Source organism: Muntiacus reevesi, chromosome 13 (assembly GCF_963930625.1).
Source record: "Muntiacus reevesi chromosome 13, mMunRee1.1, whole genome shotgun sequence".
Lineage (NCBI taxonomy): Eukaryota > Metazoa > Chordata > Mammalia > Artiodactyla > Cervidae > Muntiacus > Muntiacus reevesi.
In genome coordinates this window covers 54,705,385-54,724,393 of record NC_089261.1, presented here as the reverse complement: position 1 = coordinate 54,724,393, position 19,009 = coordinate 54,705,385, and the positions used below count along the sequence as shown (strand labels likewise).

General features: G+C 37.4%; 1 protein-coding gene across 1 annotated transcript in view; it reads right to left on the bottom strand.

Moving 5' to 3' along the window:
• Positions 1-18,773, bottom strand: part of IL15 (interleukin 15) — a 127,246-nt gene extending 108,473 nt beyond the window's left edge. Inside the window, exons 1-2 of the mRNA XM_065904415.1 lie at positions 18,627-18,773; positions 18,275-18,318 (exon numbers count right to left, since the gene is read on the bottom strand). The gene's annotated coding sequence lies outside the window, so the exon portion shown is untranslated. The remainder of the gene's footprint in view (positions 1-18,274; positions 18,319-18,626) is intronic.
• Between the last annotated feature and the right edge of the window lie 236 nt (positions 18,774-19,009).

The window sequence follows — 19,009 nt, the reverse complement described above, 5'->3', positions numbered from 1 at the left end:
TAAACATACATAATTTGCATGCTTCTGGTTATGTTTAGAACAGAATTCTAGCTCTAACCCTAAAGTTAAAGTCTCTAACTTTAAAACACTGTTTTGTTTTTTTTCAGAAATTTACCTATCATGAGCACAAAAGGCACCTGTTTCACTGCACAGATATTCAGATATACAAAAATACAGAATATTTTTTGTATGTTCAGAAATACAAAACATTCTAATTAGTGGAATTAGAAGTTTTTTTTTGCAATTAATAATCTGCATATAATCATAAATCTGTACCCTTTCCAGAACTATATTTCTTAACACTTATATCAATATTTATTGAATTGGTGACAATTACAGAATCATTTAAAATAAATATGGGTGACTTGCTTCATTATTTTATTGGAATAATTTTAGTATCTTAACCTTAAGTATAATTTTCCTGATAGCTAAAAAAAATTCTTTGTTATACAAATGAAGTAAGTATATTCTTATTTAATAAGTTTTTTTATTATAGATATGAAAGTGAAATGAAAGTCACTGTTGTGTCTGACTCTTTGTGACCCCATGGACTTTACAGTCCATGGGATTCTCCAGGCCAGAACACTTGAGTGGGTTGCCATGCCCTCCTCCATACGATCTTCCCAACCCAGGGATCGAACCCAGGTCTCCCACATTGCTGGTGGATTCTTTACCATCTGAGCCACCAGGAAAACTTTTTACTATAGATAGAGGCATTTTAAAGTTATTACATGTCTTTAGGGTATAACTGATATTACCTTGTAATTGAACTTTGGTTTATGTGAATGATAAGTCACAATACATTTTCTCCTTTGACATATTTAGATGGTATATAAAATGTATCCTAAGATTAAACTGTACTTGCAACTTTTATTTCTTTGCAATTCTGCTGAGTTCAATAGTTCTTCATTTGATTTTAGAGATATGCATTCACGCTCATAGATTATACTGGTGTCCTTACTCATTTTCTCTTTTAATCTATAGGATATATTTATGTATGTGTATATTTAATTTTTCTGTACTATATTATTTGGAATATTAATTTTTAATATTGTTTTAGCCTCATTGATTTTTAAAAATTTTTCATTGAAGTATATTAATTTTTGCTGTATAGCAAAGTGATTCACATATATATTCATTTTTATATGCTCTTCCATTAAAGGTTATTAGAAGATATTTAGTATAGTTCCCTGTGCTATACAGTAGGATCTTGTTTATCCATTCTATTTAAAATAGTTTGTATCTGCTAATCCCAAACTGCCGCTCCAACCCACCCCCATCCCCTCTATCGCTTGGCAACCACAATCCTGTGTTCTGTGTCTTAGCCTCACTGATATTTTATCTCTCATGAGTAACAATTAACTCTTCTCAAAGTAAGTTAACTTGAATTCTAAGTGTTTAGATAATATTGAAAAAAAAATAAAGGTTCAAACATTTGAATGAGGAAAACCCAGGTTCAAATTCCAAGTCTTCCAGGGCTTCTTTGAAGCCAAATCTCCTCTTCTGTGGGCTTCCCTGGTGGCTCAGATGGTCAAGAATCTTCCTGCAATGTGGGCGACCTGGGCTCGATCCCTGGGTCAGGAAGATCCCCCTGGAGGAGGGCATGGCAACCCACTCCAGTGTTCTTGCCTGGAGAATGCCCCTGGTCAGAGGAGCCTAGCAGGCTGCAGTCCATTGGGTTGCAAAGAGTCAGACACGACTGAGCGGCTAATCACACACTCCTCTTTCGTGAAGAGGGAGATCACGCTAAGCTCAGATGTTAGCACTCAGGAAGGGTTCCAACATGTACCTGTGAGCCCATGGCCTGGTATAGGAGGGGCCAGCAAGCCTGGTGTCAGTGTTCCTACCATCTACTTTCCTCCTCATCACTGTCTATACTTTCTTCAGTTGTCTACTATTCTTCATCATCTCCTTCACCTTTTTTATTCCTTATTCTAAGACAGCTTTGAAGTTGTCTTCAGTGCACCCATGAAAATTTTCTGCATCAGTGTTTTAACAGGGCCTGTTCTGCTATTGCCTTTGTATTATCAGTTATCTTTCCATCCACCTCCCTTTTATCCCCAGCTTATTTTTGCACAGCATCCAGTTGTCTCCTCAGCGTGTTCCTTACATATGCCAGGTATTCATATTTGTTAGAAATGACAACTTCTTGAATCCTGTTTAGACAAGCTAAACAGTTGTCTAGAAGTTTCTTTTGCTTCCTCTCATAAATCACTTTTCCCTGAAATGTAATTTTCCTGAATTTTCAGGATAATATATTCCTCTTCTTTTATGCTACTGTTTTTTTTTTTTTTTACCCCTATGGGGACCATATGATGTTTTTCATCAATTTTTGACACTATTGAACACTTGGTACATAAAAGAACATGTGCAGCATAATAATAGAGTTAGCAAGGTAACACAATAATAGAGTAAGTAACAATATAACAAAAGAATAATATTACCAGGACTGCTGAAGTGTCCTGGAAACCCTCTCCAATTACCTCCCTTTGGGCCCCAGTTTTTAATACATCTCAGACCTTTTACCTAGCATCCTTTCCCTTCTTCCTGAAGTATATCCTTCAGATGAGAATTTGTTGCGGTTGAGTGCTTAGTACATAAAAATGTCTAATTTGGCTTTCTTTGAAAGGTGTCTTTGCTGCATATGATTCCAGGTTGAAAGAAACTTCCAGCATTTTGAAAATGTTATTCTAGTGCCTTCTGGCCGCTGTTGAGAAGGCAAATGTTAACCTAGTTGCCATTTCTTTGTTCATAATCCATCTCTTCTCTCTACTTTTCTAAAAATTTGCTATATTATTTGGCGCTCTGCAGTTTTTCTGATTTTGTACCTACAAGTGATAGTATATTCTATTTGGGATTTGTTGGTATTCCTCAGAATGAATTCATTAGGGCTCATGAAATTCTTATTATCTATTACCAATTTAAATATTCCTTCTGTTTAACGTAGTATTTCTTCAGAGCTCTCACTAGATACATTGCTGGACTCATTCATTCTCTCTTCCATGTCTCTTAATCTCTCTTTTGTACTTTTCCATCATTCTGTAGGTACCAGTTATACGATTTCTTAATTAATATCTTCTGGCTTCACTAATTCTCCCTTAATGTATCATTCTGTAAACTTAGCTTTCATTTCACTGACTGTATTTTTCATTTCTAAAAGTTCAATTTTGCTTTTTCTCGGCCACGCTTGCTGGTTTTGACAGATGCAGAATTGTACCGTTATTTTTGCTTCTGTCCCATGGTAGATGTGGGGAGAAAGGGAGGGGAAAATCTCCCTTTAGAAGACCACTGAGACAGCAGAGTAGAGGAAAATGCACATAAAATACATAGATAAATTCTTCAAGATTTTAGAAAGAGAGTCTTAGATTTCTCTTGGGATACTGTTGTTTTTCCTTGGGGTGCCTAGTTGCTTTCTCTTTCTGGGCTCTCATGCCAGTGACGTCATGCCAAGAACACGTGATTATTCTGGTCCATTACTATTGTTTTCCAGGTTCCTGTGCTTATGAGTTTTCACACAGTGCGACCAGTGTCTCCTGTCTTCTCTATCTGGGGTGATCCCTTCACTATAATTTCACAGTCCCTGCCCTCCAGGATCAACAGAAGCTGCTACTGAGCTGCTGACTGGCCCTGGTCCAGCACTTTGTGGTAACCCTTTAGAGTCTACGAAGTCAGAGTTTGTAGGGACACTTTTTCCGGTAAATGTATGTCTCACAGCTGCAAAGATTGTCAAACATGATTAATAACCTACTCTTTCAGTCAGATCTGAAACTTACCTAGTAATTATGACTTGACTGAAACTCTTAAACTCTCAACTCTTCAACCAGAGCACAACCATCACAAATGATTTGCAAACTGATAAAAATACGAAAAGCCAGTATAACAAGTTTTCTCATTTCCTCCTGATGTGTCTGTAATATTGGTGTAGGCTGATTCTCTCTCTCTCTCATTCTCTCCCTCTCCACATTCTGCTCTGCTTTCAGAAAGGAAAATTTTGTTATAAAATGCCTTCGTTTTCAAGACTTTTTCAGAATTTCCTTGATCTTGAAGGGTTGCTGGAAACCACCGACCTCATAAGAAGATCTTAACATTGTCAGTGTGTTTTCCATTGCTCAGGCTGAAAGAGAAATGCCAGGTTGGTTCTGTTCAGTTCCACTGCAGTTAGGAGGAGAGATTTCTTTTTATACCTTCATCCCCACTTAAGACATTTCTACACTTAGGTGTGCATACAAGAGTCTAGGATTGCTGCAAAGCAAGTGGGACACAGTCAGTTTTTCTCATGATTTGTAAAAATGGATATTAAGTTGTGAGATTATAACTATTTATTAATTTATTTGGACCTAGTGACTTACAAAAGGGATCTGTAAGTTACTTCTTTCAGTCCAGGGGTGACACAGAAAAATTACCGAAACACTAAGACTACCATGCCTAAAAAAAATTTGGGGAACCTCGGATCTAGCTCAATATTCCATCTAATATGTGAGGCAGATTCTGAACATATTCACAGACTTACAGATGACATAGACCTATAACAAAGACAGAAATAAACTATCACATATAAAACAGAAAATGTTGGAGTGACTAAACTACTCCCAAATCATGCTTTAGTTTAAAAACTACCAAGCACAGCATGTATCAAAGACTTCATCGCTTCTTAAATTCACCCTGCCTCATCTCAGTTCAGTTCAGTCGCTCAGTCGTGTCCGACTCTTTGCGACCCCATGAATCGCAGCATGCCAGGCCTCCCTGTCCATCACCAACTCCCGGAGTTTACTCAAACTCATGCCCATCGAGTCAGTGATGCCATCCAGCCATCTCATCCTCTGTCGTCCCCTCCTCCTCCTGCCCCCAATCCCTCCCAGCATCAGGGTCTTTTCCAATGAGTCAACTCTTCGCATGAGGTGGCCATAGTACTGGAGTTTCAGCTCCAGCATCAGTCCTTCCAATGAACACCCAGGGCTGATCTCCTCTAGGATGGACTGGTTGGATCTCCTTGCAGTCCAAGAGACTCTCAAGAGTCTTCTCCAACACCACAGTTCAAAAGCATCAATTTTTCAGTGCTCAGCTTTCTTCATAGTCCAACTCTCACATCCATACATGACCACTGGAAAAACCATAGCCTTGACCAGACGGACCTTTGTTGGCAAAGTAACATCTCTGCTTTTTAATATGCTATCTAGGTTGGTCATAACTTTCCTTCCAAGGAGTAAGTGTCTTTTAATTTCATGGCTGCAGTCACCATCTGCAGTGATTTTGGAGCCCCCAAAAAATAAAGTCTGACACTGTTTCCACTGTCTCCCCATCTATTTCCCATGAGGTGATCGGACCAGATGCCATGATCTTAGTTTTCTGAATGTTAAGCTTTTAAGCCAACTTTTTCACTCTCCTCTTTCACTTTCATCAAGAGGCTTTTTAGTTTCTCTTCACTCTCTGCCATAAGGGTAGTGTCATCTGTGTATCTGAGGTTATTGATGTTTCTCCCGGCAATCCTGATTCCAGCTTGTGCTTCCTCCAGCCCAGTGTTTCTCATGATGTACTCTGCATATAAGTTAAATAAGCAGGGTGACAATATACAGCCTTAACGTACTCCTTTTCCTATTTAGAACCAATCTGATGTTCCATGTCCAGTTCTAACTGTTGCTTCCTGACCTGCATACAGGTTTCTCAAGAGGCAGGTCAGGTGGTCTGGTATTCCCATCTCTTTCAGAATTTTCCACAGTTTATTGTGATTCACACAGTCGAAGGCTTTGGCATAGCCAAATCACCCTGCCTATACCTGCTCAATTCAGGACTAGGCCATTTTACATTTCTGCTAACATCAAGAAAAATCTCCCATTTGTTTTATCTCCTATCTTATTCCAAAGTCCGTAACAAACAAGTTTTGGGAAATCCATGGAGGTGAGAAACACATATAAAAAATATTGTAGGTTTCCTTTTACATGCAAGTTAATAACAGTATACATTGTTGTCATTCTTGTTGTGTGTGTAGTCTCTAAGGGCTTATTAATTCATTCAACAAGTTTTTCTTGAGTGCACACCAGATAATCATTATATTAAGCTATTGTTAAATGTTCCATAATGACAGACATTTTATTTAGCATAGATGTTAATCATCTTGAATCCTGTTCTTTAAAAAAAGCAAATTTTAAGTGAATTAAAAAATAAAATTTTATTTTTCTTTACATAGCTCATGGGTCAAGTTGTCTTTAAAAATTAGATGACTGGTAGTTTACAGATCGAATTAGAATTATATTTTGTTGAATATTTAATAAATGAATATTTAGCTATAAAAATACTCAAAGTGAAAGTGAAGTTGCTCAGTTGTGTTCTACTCTTTGCGACCCCGTGGACTATAGCCTACCAGGTTCTTCCATCCAAGGGATTTTCCAGGCAAGAATACTGGAGTGGGTTGCCATTTCCTTCTCCAGGAGATCTTCCCAACCCAGGGATTGAACCTGGGTCTCCCGCATTGTAGGCAGACACTTTACCATCTGAGCCACCATGGACAGTGATAAATGTATAAGTCCCATTTAGTAAACTTCCTCACCTTTAACATCCAAATCCTATTTTCTGCCTAAGAAGTCACTCTTGCCTACATTGTGGGGTGCATCTTTCCATTATTCTAGGCATTTAAAGACACACAGAGTGGGATCATATTATAAAATATATATATATATATATATATATATATATATATATAGGACTTCTCTGCTGGCTCAGCAGTAAAGAATCTGCCTGCAATGCAGGAGATGAGAGTTTGATTCCTAGGTTGGGAAGATCCCCTGCAGGAGGGCATGGCAACACACTCCAGTATTCTTGCCTGGAAAATTCCATAGACAGAGGAGCCTGCCAGGCTACTCTCCCTAAGTTCACAAAGAGTCAGACACGAGAAGCAGCTGAGCACACACATGTACATATACATATGTGTGTGTGTGTGTGTGTATATAATTCTACTCTCTACTGCCATTTGCTTATTTCTGCTCATTTATAACTTCTGAGGCATTTTATGTATATATTATATATATATATATATATATATATATATATATATATATATATATAACTTATTTATTTTCCCAAGTTTTACTAAGTTATATTGACATAAACATTGTATTAATTGAAGATGCACAATATAATTATTTGATATATTATTTGACATATATATTGTTAAATGATCACCATAATAAATTAATATTCATCACCTCACAGTTATAAATACATATATATATACATACATATGTATGTATATACACATACACACATCTTTTTAATGAATTCAGTTTTCCATGGTTGGATTCCATAATTTAGCCAATTTCCTAACTGTGATTTTTATTATATCACTATATTGATATAATGATGTCTTATAGAGTATCTTCATTCATATATCCTTGTGCACATATGGGAGTGATTTTGTTGAATATATTCCTAAAAGCAAAGTTCTTTGGGACAAAATATATGCATGTTTTAAATCTTGATCAATAAAGTCAAATTGCCTTACAAAGTGGCTATAACCACTTGTATTAATATTATCAGTGGTACAGCAGAATGCTACTTTCCCTGTAAAGATTTATGGAGAAATGTTTACAATTTTATGTGTGGTCCAAACATTGTGACTGTTCAATCAATAATAGAGCACTATTTTTTTAGATTTAATGTCCAATATTATTAACAAAATTAGCCAGATTACACATATTTATTTATTTTTTTCTCAGTCAACAGCCAATTTTTCAGAGTGCTGTGTTAAAGGATGCAACTAGGATTATGCCTTTGTCAGGTACTTAAATTTCTAACAGCTTTTTCTTTATTTTAAAGTTATGATGTCAGGGGCATAAAAGATTCATGAGATATACTGGTAGGTTGTACCTTTATAACAATATATAAGGCTGTCACATTAAATTTCTTTTGTCTGACTGGGAATATTTGTTTCTTGATAGTACCATAAAAAATTTATTTCACTTAGTTGTGTGTATCCATTCTTTAGCCTTGAGACTATTGGTTTCATATTGTTTTATGGGTGCCTCTTTACAAAGCCCTAACAACTAGAATTTGAATTCTTGTTTTTAAATTTTATTTTATGTCACTTAATCTGGAAACTTCTATCTTTTGAAAGGAATTAGATGGAATTATTGATATATTTTGATTTATCTATTTTATGCTTTCTACTTTTATTTTATTTGTTCCTTTTTGTTATATCATTGACTTGATGAATTAGTTTTCTTTGTTTTGGAATTCCATATTGCATTTTTATTCATCGAGTGTCTATATTTTTGTTATATATTAAAGTATAATTTACATATAAATGAGGTACAAAGACCTTGCATGTACAGTTTGATCAGTTTTGAAAATGTACTTTTTTGCAAATGACAATTGTCCCTTTTAAAATATTACATTAGAAAAGGCAAATTCAGGACAAGGAAATGTATGAATGACACAAACCTTGACTGTTGAAGATACATTCCTGTCAAGATAGCCATCACCTAAGAAATCTCCCTCTTGTATTATCCCAATCAATCTCATTCTTTCAGAAACAAGCATGGTTCTCATCTCTATAACCATTAGTTAGTTATGCTAATCCAGAATGTCATGTAAATGGAAGTATACAGAATGTGCTGTTTCATGTCTGCCTTATTTTAGTCAGCATATGCCAAAAATTTTTGTCCATGTTATTGTGAGCATCAGCAATTCATTTCTTTATTTTGCTAAGTAGTATTCCATTGTATGGGGCTTCCCTGATAGCTCAGTTGGTAAAGAATCCACCTGCAACACAGGAGACTTCAGTTCAGTTCCTGGGTCAGGAAGAACTGCTGAAGAAGGGATAGGCTACCCACTCCAGTATGGAATACCAGAAATTGTTTATTCATTGATCTACTGTTGGATGTTTTGTTCATTTCCAAATGTCTGTTATTATGAATTAAACTACAATAAACATTCTTGTATAAGTTTTTCTTTGTGGATGTAACAAAAGAACTGTAAGGTGTCTGGGATTTTACCCTTTTGAAACCCAAAAAGTTTGCTTGGCATAGTTTCATGAAGTCTGGCATACATCAAAAGACTACTGAGTCAAAGACCAACAACTCTGTACCTTGAGGCACAAAGCAGCTTGAGCATCTACATATTTGCATCCGTTCCCCTTGCCTCCGAGTCTTATGAGATGACATGGTGGGACTGAAGTGGGTGTTATGCATGCAGTAGGTTTGTGACGGACGAAATGCTGACAACACCAAACGCTGGTAAAGACATGGACTAACACGAGCTCTCACTCATTGTTGGTGGGGCTGCTGAATGGTCCAACCACTTTGCAAGACAACCTGACTCTTTCTTACAAAGCTAAACATGTGATCCAGCAATTGCACTCCTAGGTATCTATCAAAATGAACTGAAATTTTGTTGTTGTTGTTTTTTCAGTCACTAAGTTGTGTTTGACTCTACAACCCCATGGACTGCAGCACAACCGTCTTCCTTGTCCTTCCCTAGGTCCCAGAGTTTGCTCAAACTCATGTCCATTGAGTCAGTGATGCTCTCTAAGCATCGCACCCTCTGCCGCCCTCTTCTCCTTTTGCCTTCAGTTTTTCCCAGCATCAGAGTCTTTTCCAATGAGTCAGCTCTTCGCATCAGGTGGCCAAAGCTTTATGTCCACACAAAAACCAACATGTGAACGTTTATATCAGTTGTATTCAAAATTGCCAACATTTGCAATCAACCAAGATGTCCTGCAATAGGTGAATGATTAAATAAGTGACAGGACATTCATACAATGGAATATTATTCAATGATGAAAAGAAACGTGCTACTAAGACTTGTAAGACATAGTGGAACATCAAATGTGTACTGCTAAAGAAATCAGTCTGAAAAGGGTATATGCTGCATGAATCCAGATATGTGACCTTCTGGAAAAGGCAAAAATATACAGAAAGCAAAAGGAAGAGAGATTGCCAGAGGTTTAGTGGACAGGGGAGAGGAATGAACAGGTGAAGCGCAGGACATCTGTAAGGCAGTGAAGTCATTCTCTATGATACCGGAATGATGGATAGGTGACATTAGACATTTGTCTAAACCCACAGACTTGTGTAATATAGCAAATTCAGGGACTTCCCTGAGGGTCCAGTGGTTAAGACTTTGCTTTACAATGCTGAATGTACAGGTTCAGTCCCTGGTCAGCGAGCTAAGATCCCACATGCCCCAGGGCCAAAAATACCCAAAAAACACAAAAAACAGAAACAATACTGTAACAAATTCAATGAACACTTTAAAAAAAAAGTCCCCATAAAAGAATCCTTTTTAAAAAAAAGTGAACTTTAATGTAGACTAAGGGCTTTAATTAGTTAATAGTAACTCATCAATATTGATTCATCAATTGTAACAAGTAATAAGTGTAACCACACTAATGTAAACTGACAATAAAAGGGGAAGCTATGTGTGGTAGGCTAGTAATGGAAGATGGTAGGCAATATATGGAACTTTCTATACTTGCTGTGTAATTTTTCCATACCCCTAAAACTGTTCAAAATATAAAGTGTACTTAAAAGAAAATATACACACCTACTATGACAAAGGAGGCAAGGATATAAAATGGAGAAAAGACAATCTCTTCAGCAAGTATGCTAGGAAGGCTAGTAGCCACATGTAAATCAATGATGTTGGAACACACCCTCAAAGCACACACAAAAATAAACTCAAAATAGCTTAAATACCTAAGTATAAGATGTGATGCCATAAAACTCCTAGAAGAGAACATAGACAAAACATTTCTCTGGCGTAAATTGTACCAATATTTTCCTAGATCAGTCACCCCAGGCAAGAGAAATAAAAGCAAAAATAGACAAATGGGACCTAATCAAGCTTAGAAGCTTTTGCAAAGCAAAGGAAACCATAAACAAAACAAAAAGACAGCCTACGAACTGGGAGAAAATAGTTGCGAAAGATGTGACTGACAAGAGCTCAATTTCCAAAATATATGAAGAGCTCATATAACTCAATAACAAAAACCCAAATAACCCAAACAAAAAATGGGCAGAAGATCTTAATAGACATTTCTCCAAGAAGCTATACAGATAGCCAACAGGCACATGAAAAAGATACTCATCATCACTAGTTATGAGAGAAATGCAAATTAAAACTACAATGAGATACCATATGACACCCATCAAGATTGCCATCATTAAAATGTCTACAAGGAACAAATGCTGAAGAGGATTGGAGAAAAGGGAACCTGCCTACACTGTTGGTGGGAATGTAAATTGGTGCAGCCACTACAGAGAACAGTATGCAGGTTCTGCAAAAAATTAAAATTAAACGGAAAAGAATATGAAAAAGAATGTGTGTGTGTGTATATACATATATATGCATATGTGTGTGTGTGTGTGTGTGTGTGTGTGTGTGTGTGAGAATCACTTTGCCATATAGTAGAAACAAGCAACAATGTAAATCAATTATTCTTCAATAAAATAAATTTAAAAAAAAACAGAAGAGAACAAATAAACACATCCCTTGAAAAGATATTTTGGAACTAAGATTGTTAGTGTCTCTGGTCACACAGCACACAGGAACACTTAACCTATAGGGAATTATCCACAACCATATGATCCCCTGCTTTTTATGCCATATTGATTTCTGGTAAATTTTCCTATGAGTATAACACCCTGTTTGTTACTCTGATTAATCTGACAAGAAGAAGGTTAGAACAAAATATATTTATTGGTCTTGTATAACATTTAATAAAGTTACTGTCAACAGAACTCCAAACCCCAGAATAAGGTCAGTGTACGTACTGACCACCATGCTCTCCCTTCCATGGTTTGAGCCTAGCCAACTGAACAAATGTCATAAACCATGAGGGCATATCTTGAAAATCCAGTATTTTTTTACATATCTGTACTGATATTTCTACTTGGCCCAGATATGGCTTGATGTATTAGCAATTACATAGCTTCTGTCTTAGCCTGCAAGGAAGAGGTGTAAGGTAATTCTACCCATCCATCATAACCCTGGCCAGTGAATTGAGGCAAACTTGAATCCCTTCCAGATCCAAAGTGGTGCCATTGATTACTTCAGTTAAAATCAAAGACAAATATCACATAAGTTGGAATTGAATGACTCTCACCATGGGGATAAATAACTAGACAGATCTCCTCTGGAGAAACTCTCCCAAATAACCAAAGATAGGCTCATTTCGGAGAGGTCTCTATAGCCATCTGAGAGATACATGATCTACTTGTCATGTTTCCTTAATTACGTGCATCCTGAGGTACAAATTTTCAAGATTTTAAGAGGGAGGCAAGTTAATATCTGGCTTCCAGACACAAAATATCATTTCAGGGGCATATATTTTACCTAAAAAGACAAGGTTGCTTTCAAATTTGAGGGCCATCCAAATGGGACCTATACAAGTCAAGAAGGTTGACAGTGTCATCAATGTGGTCTTCTAGTTGACTGGTGGGTCCTAGGGTTCCCACTTCAGCTTCAATAGTTGACTCACTTCCTAATTTTTTTTTTGAAAGGACTCAAGACAGACAGTTCAATCTGTGCTGTTTGTCCACACCACCTTCTGGGAAACATCTGTCTGCTCCACAGAAGTGACTGAGAAAGTTAGTGGAAAGATATCTAGATGTGATGATGAGTGTTTTTCTTGGGAAGTAGAGGGCTGGGGATCATTCCCTGCTATTTCTAATATACTTTATAATACAAATAAGGGAAATGGCAATCAAATTATGGCCAGAACTATCTGGTAACCATTGGCAGACTCTGCCATTGGTTAACTTCAAGGCATTTGCAACAGTTTGGTAGAGCTGGAGCAGGGCATTTTCCTTCATGAAGAAAGTTCCAAGAGTAGTTTTAAAAAAGAAGCATTATTAATATCCTGATTTCCTCCATACCACCCTTCATCTATCTAATATTCCTTCTCCAGGTGCTGAGAATGTTACTCTCCCCCAGTCATTACAAAATTGGTATGTCCCATTCTGGTAGCTATAGTTTCACTTTTTTTCCTGTCCCCAATCATCTCTTACTCTCACCCGTATTTTCCATAGAGAAGGTCGAGTGCTAGAGGAACAAGGGTATTTTAATAAACCTGATAGAAACCCATTATGCACCCCGTGTGGCCTGCATGGGCCATAGTAGGGGGCTCAGCGAGCAGTACTCTCAACCAAGTGGTTATTATCTTTAGGATCTAAAACACTGGCAGTTCAACAAGTGAATCCAGGTGTCTGAAGCAGAATCAAGTTTGAATCCCTTAGATTCCCTTTTCATTGGTTTGCCACCACAATGATATACTGTGTGTGTGTGTGTGTGTTTGTATATATCAAGTCTATGTATATGTATACATAATAATTGATTTACAATAAGGAAGAAAAAGAAGCATCATATTTGGCGATGTTCACAGCAGAATCCCAAATATTCAAAATCATTTTCCATGAACTCTCACCTCTTTTGTGGGACCTATACAAGCCAAGAAGGTTGGCAGTGCCTCCTATGTGGTCTTCTAGTTGGCTGGGTAGATCTTAGGGTTCCCACTTCACCTCAAAAGGTAACTGAGAGAGAACTACCTCTTTCTGGGAACCAAACTACCCACTAAAGTTTGTGAACAAGGAAGGAATGATAAAGGTAGAGCCAGAAATATTTTTGAGACTATTTTTGAGGAGCCATTCCAATACTCGAATATACTAGATGTCTCTGGATGGTGGGAAGTATCGAAAGTCCATTGACTATCCTGATCATTACCCTTGTTGAGTGGCCCTTGTGATAAAAGATATGTTCTCTCCCAACTGCAAATGATCCAGAAGTAAAAAACATGACATAGATTAGATTGAAAGGACAAAATAATGTGGCTAGAATTGACTGATGCAACTGGAAGAATAACACTATCACCTGAAAAGTGTCAAGAGCAGTGAGGCACTACCAGTAGCCCTAGAAGGGTTCAAAGATCTAATATAATCTTCTGGGAAGAGCAGGGGCAATGCCCTGTGTGACGCAGTCTTCTCCACTGCAAGACAAACAGAGCAACTTAGGGGAGGAGACACAGGTCTGGTAGTGGTGCTCTCTGGATCAAAACCCAAGAGTCCTTCACTTTGTGCCAAGTCTCTGATGGCACATACGTTGTTCTGTCTGGTACAGTGGTGAATTCAGCAGCAGTGGTGGCATCTAAGTAGAGAATCCCCAACTGGTACCTTAATTTCATGCAGTCTCATCAGAAAACAGGCCCTTGCTATGGGCATCTACATGTGTGACTCAGTATCATCATTAACCATGATTTTATTCCTATAGTTTATGGCTCGGAAGAGATCTGTCTTTTAATCTGCCACCTGTGGTTTTCTAAATGGCAGATCAAACAGGTAAACCACTGACAAAAGTCAAAGAGTCAATAAAATACAATAAGGTTTATTGAGTGGCATACTGGACAAAGATATTTGAAATGCCTTGAGTCCTCAGTTGAGCAAAGTAACTGTCTATTTTTGTCATGCATAGCTGGGACTGAGGCTGGACTGTGGCTGTAATCCAGTAGACTCTGTCAGATTTTAGCTTGGGTAAGTCGTAAGTGAACAAGGCCCAGGCATTTAAGTGAATCTCCTTGAATCAAGAAAATTCAAAAAAGAAAAGAAAATTCAGTGGCTTTGCTTTAGGCAATATAGTAAGGATAGAATGTTTCTCCCAATGAGATAGCTGCCACTTTTTCTTGTAGAAATGTTATTGCTTTTAATTCCTAATTTAATGTTATATCAGTCAACATATTGTGTATCATTTTAATACTTTTAAATTTATTGATATATGCTTTATGATTCAGCATTTAATCTGTTGTTTGTCTGCCAGTAAGCTCATCCAAAGATATTTTCATCTTTTTATTATAATTTTTCAGCATTTCCACTTGACTTTTGTAATCCATCTCTCTGATAAAATTCTCTATCTATAGTGGGGAGAATAATGTCCCCCCAAAGATGTCTGTGTCCTAATTCCTAATACTTGTGAATGGTATGTGATATGACAAAGGGGAATAAACATTTCATTTAAGATTAACACTGCCAAGCATCTGACTTTAAGATGATGAGATTATCCTGGGTTATCCAGGTAGTCTCATTGTAGGCCCTGGCCTCTCTTGATGAATCACAGGAAGGACATGGAGAAACAAAGTTGGATGCAGAGGAGGCCATTGAGGTTGATCATTCTAATGATTTGGACATGTTTTAGTACATTTTGAGGAATAAACCTTTCTAAGATAACATTGTAATAAACCATTTCTACTGAGATTATTTTACTTTGCACTGATAAACACAAAAATCTGGAGAGAATTGTTACTTTGTTTTAAATAAAATTGAATATGTGTGAGATGAATGTGATAACATTTAAAACTTTCTCATGTCTGACAAAATATTTAAAAGTATATAGTGGAAGATTTAATTTCTTAATCTGTTGCATGTGCTAATTATTACTAGTTGATCAATTTTGTCCAAGTCATTTTAACATGCTGTTTAAAAGTTTTTCTGATTTATCTTTACAATGAACTATGATTGGTTTCAAAACATTCCATTAAAAGGTCCTATTAAGACATAAATTGTTAAAACTATTACAAATGCATTCAAATTTAGTTTTTCTATGTTTTAAGAACTCTTAGGCTTTTAATGATAGAAACTAAAAATAGGTTTATACTAGTGGCTCTTCCCACTTATGTGTTTGTTCCGAAGTAAATAAACATCAGACTCTTTTCAAAGAAGTATCGGTTCATAACTTTAACTTTGTTTTTGACTTATTAGTTACTTTGGTCGTATATTTAAATACTAAATATAATCCATATGTGCATAATTGCAATGACATTTAAAAAATTCCCAGTGGTGGCCTGCCTAAGACAGTTTTACCTTATGTTAAGGAAGTTACGTATTAAAAATGTTTCTTCTGCATGATGTTTAAAATTATTCATTTTTATTTAAGAAAATAAAGGTAGTTTACTTAAGGTGTCCCAAGAGTTGACTACAGTTTACAGAGTAAGCAAAAATTTGTAGGAAGCAGTTATTATCTATTATTTGCAATAATGTACTTGAAGTCTTTCAGTAATTTTTGAAACAGGTAATCATTGAAGTTGGATCTAAGCAGGGAAGGAAGAGGAAAATGGTTATTGGTTACATTTTATTCATAAAGAATGCAGAAATAAAATTATAATTCTGGAAGTCAAAAAAAAAAAAAAAAAAAAACACAAAGTTCTAAGACGTGAAAGAGGGAGGCAGGGGAATTAGTGTTGGAATTAAAGAGAGCCTTTGAAAATGCTGTCCTGCTGGTTTGGATGATGTGGGAAGGGGCCATAAGCCAAGGGAGGCAGGCAGCCTTTAGAAGCTGGAGAAAGCAAGGAAACTTATTCTCCCCTGGATCAAAGGCAGCCCTGCTGATATCCAATTTTAGCCCATAAACCCCATTTCAATGTTCTGACCTTCAGAACTTGAAGATAATGAATTTCTATTTTGTAAGCCATTAAATTTATGGTAATTTGTTGCAGCAACAATAAGAAATGAATACACCATCAGTCCACCAACCACAGGTTAGCCATCTCTCTCTACTACTATTTTTCATTTATATTTTAACATCCCTGTCTGATAACTTCAATATTTAATAACCTCTAGTCCTGGTTCCAGTGACTATTACTTATTGATAATTGGTCATTAATTCTTGCTTCTTTGCATGTCTCAATTTTTTTTTTCTCAGTAAAATGCTGGACATTGTGAGTAAATAAACAGTAGAGACTGAGTAAACAATTTTATTCCTAGAAAAGGGAACCCCATCTCTTTCAGGCTGCTAAGGTGGATTTGGACTGATCCTAAGCTTTGTTGTTGTTTTCATTAGACTCTATTTGCAACAGGCTTCAAATTATTTGATACTGGATCAGAGCCCTCTTTTTAGCAGAGATGGGGGATCTGAGTCCCTGGAAGGTTTATCTCAGTTGTCTCGTGCCCACTCTCTACCTTTGAAAGCCCCATACATCCAGAGATGGGTCTCTATCAGCTTTCCAGACCTCCTTAGAATCATAGAAGCCACTACCTTGAATTTAGCATGGGACTTCCCTGGTGTCTCAGACAGTAAAGAATCTGCATGCACTGCAAGAGACCTGGGTTTGAACTCTGGGATGGGAAGATCTTCTGGAGAAGGGAATGGCAACCTACTTCAGTATTCTTGCCTGGAAAATTCCATGGACAGAGGCGTCTGGAAGGCTATCATCCATGGGGTTGCAAAGAGTCAGACCAGACTGAGCAATTAACACTAGTGTAACTATAGGGTTTCTTTCTGTGCCCATGTCTTGCACCTGACTTCAGCAGGTTCCATATATTTGGTCCTCAGGAAGAGGTAAGGGATGTCCCTTTGTTTTGCTGTAAGTTTATTTTTGTTTTAGGTTTAAATGATTCAACAACAAAAGAAATCGCTAGTTATACATACTTAAACAATTTCAATTTTTATAGAATATTATTTGACAATTTCAGTATACAGTCATTAAAAGAAAAGGAATAGAAACAATAGAGTACAGTAACAGCACATACATCACTAAATTGGAATGATCAACATCCAGACTTAAACAGCACAAGGAAGGCCCTCATTAATAGCAATCCGGAGTCCCGACTGGGATAGGGTGAGTCTACCCAATAGGTGCGACTTAAAATTGTGGCTTGGGGGCTCCTGTTTATCATCCCAGGCCACAAACTGAAATCATCGTCAGTAGTTGGTATGCAAAAATGCAACTCTGGTTTTCTTTTAACCTTTTTACAATGCTGTTTGCTTCGCCTGAGTCATAGGATTTTGTGAGACCTGGGAGCGGGGCGGGAAGGGTGGGTGGGAGGTGAGGGGCATGAGAGGGTTGGCCAGATCTCCAGGGGCTCAAAAATTCCAAGACTCACTCCCTTTCTCATCTAAAGCACCTCCTGACTTGCTGCGCTTGCTGGCAGCCATGGAATTCAGGCAGTATCCAGGCAGGTCAGAGGCCTGCTCTCCTGTCTCTGAAGTCTGAACAAGACCTCCTCTATTTTAAGTTCCCTAACACCCTCCCAGCTCTCTGGGAAGACAACCTCTCTCTCCTCCTGTGTCTGATGACCAGGATACCTGTCAAGGACCTACCTCAGCCCTCGTGCTGTCTTTAATCCACTGGTCCCCTTCTTTTTAGCACCAGGGACTGGTTTTGTAGAAGACAATTTTTCCACAGACTGATGCAGCTGGAGGATGGTTTCAGGATGATTCAAGCATATTATGTTTATTGTACACTTTATTTCTATTATTATTACATTGCGATATATAATGAAATAATTATACAACTCACCATAATGCAGAATCAGTGAGCTCCTTGAGCTTGTTTTCCTGCAACTAGAAGATTACATCTGGAGGTTATGGGAAAGCAATGGACAACAGCTATAAATATAGACGAGGCTTTGCTCATTGGCTCACCACTCACCTCCTCCTATGCGACCTGGTTGTTAACAGGCCACAAACCTGTACTGGCTCATGGCCTGGGTGTTGGGGAGGTCTGCTTTAATCTTTTCACAAACATTCAGCAAAAGTCCATGGGAAAGAGCTGACAGACTCTCTCTGTGACTGGCTTCCAGTCATTGAGATTGCCACACAGCCCACACTGAGACTTTTAAATATTCAGTAAAAGTTTCTGTTCTTCTTACCTATGTTTATGGGTGCTCCTTCCTCCTCTCTCTCCCCTGCAAAAGATGGAGTTAACCATTGTTGTTGCCGTTGTTCAGTCGCCAAGTTGTGAGTTAACCATACACCTCTTCTTTCCTAGGAGGAGGGTGGATTTCTTTCACCTTATTAGATTGCCTTGTGATCTTAGCTCTGAGATGAGCTCAAACAGCAAAGCTATGACTTTTGTTGGTTATCCAGCTTCTTCTCATCCTCATGGTGGGAATGATGGTCCCATATAGCTTTCTACATCCTATATAAAAGAGAAAAATTACACTTAAAATTTAACTCATTCATTTTAATCATCACATTTTCTATCACTCACTATCAATGGTCCACCATAATACCCACAAGATTTTGAGAATAT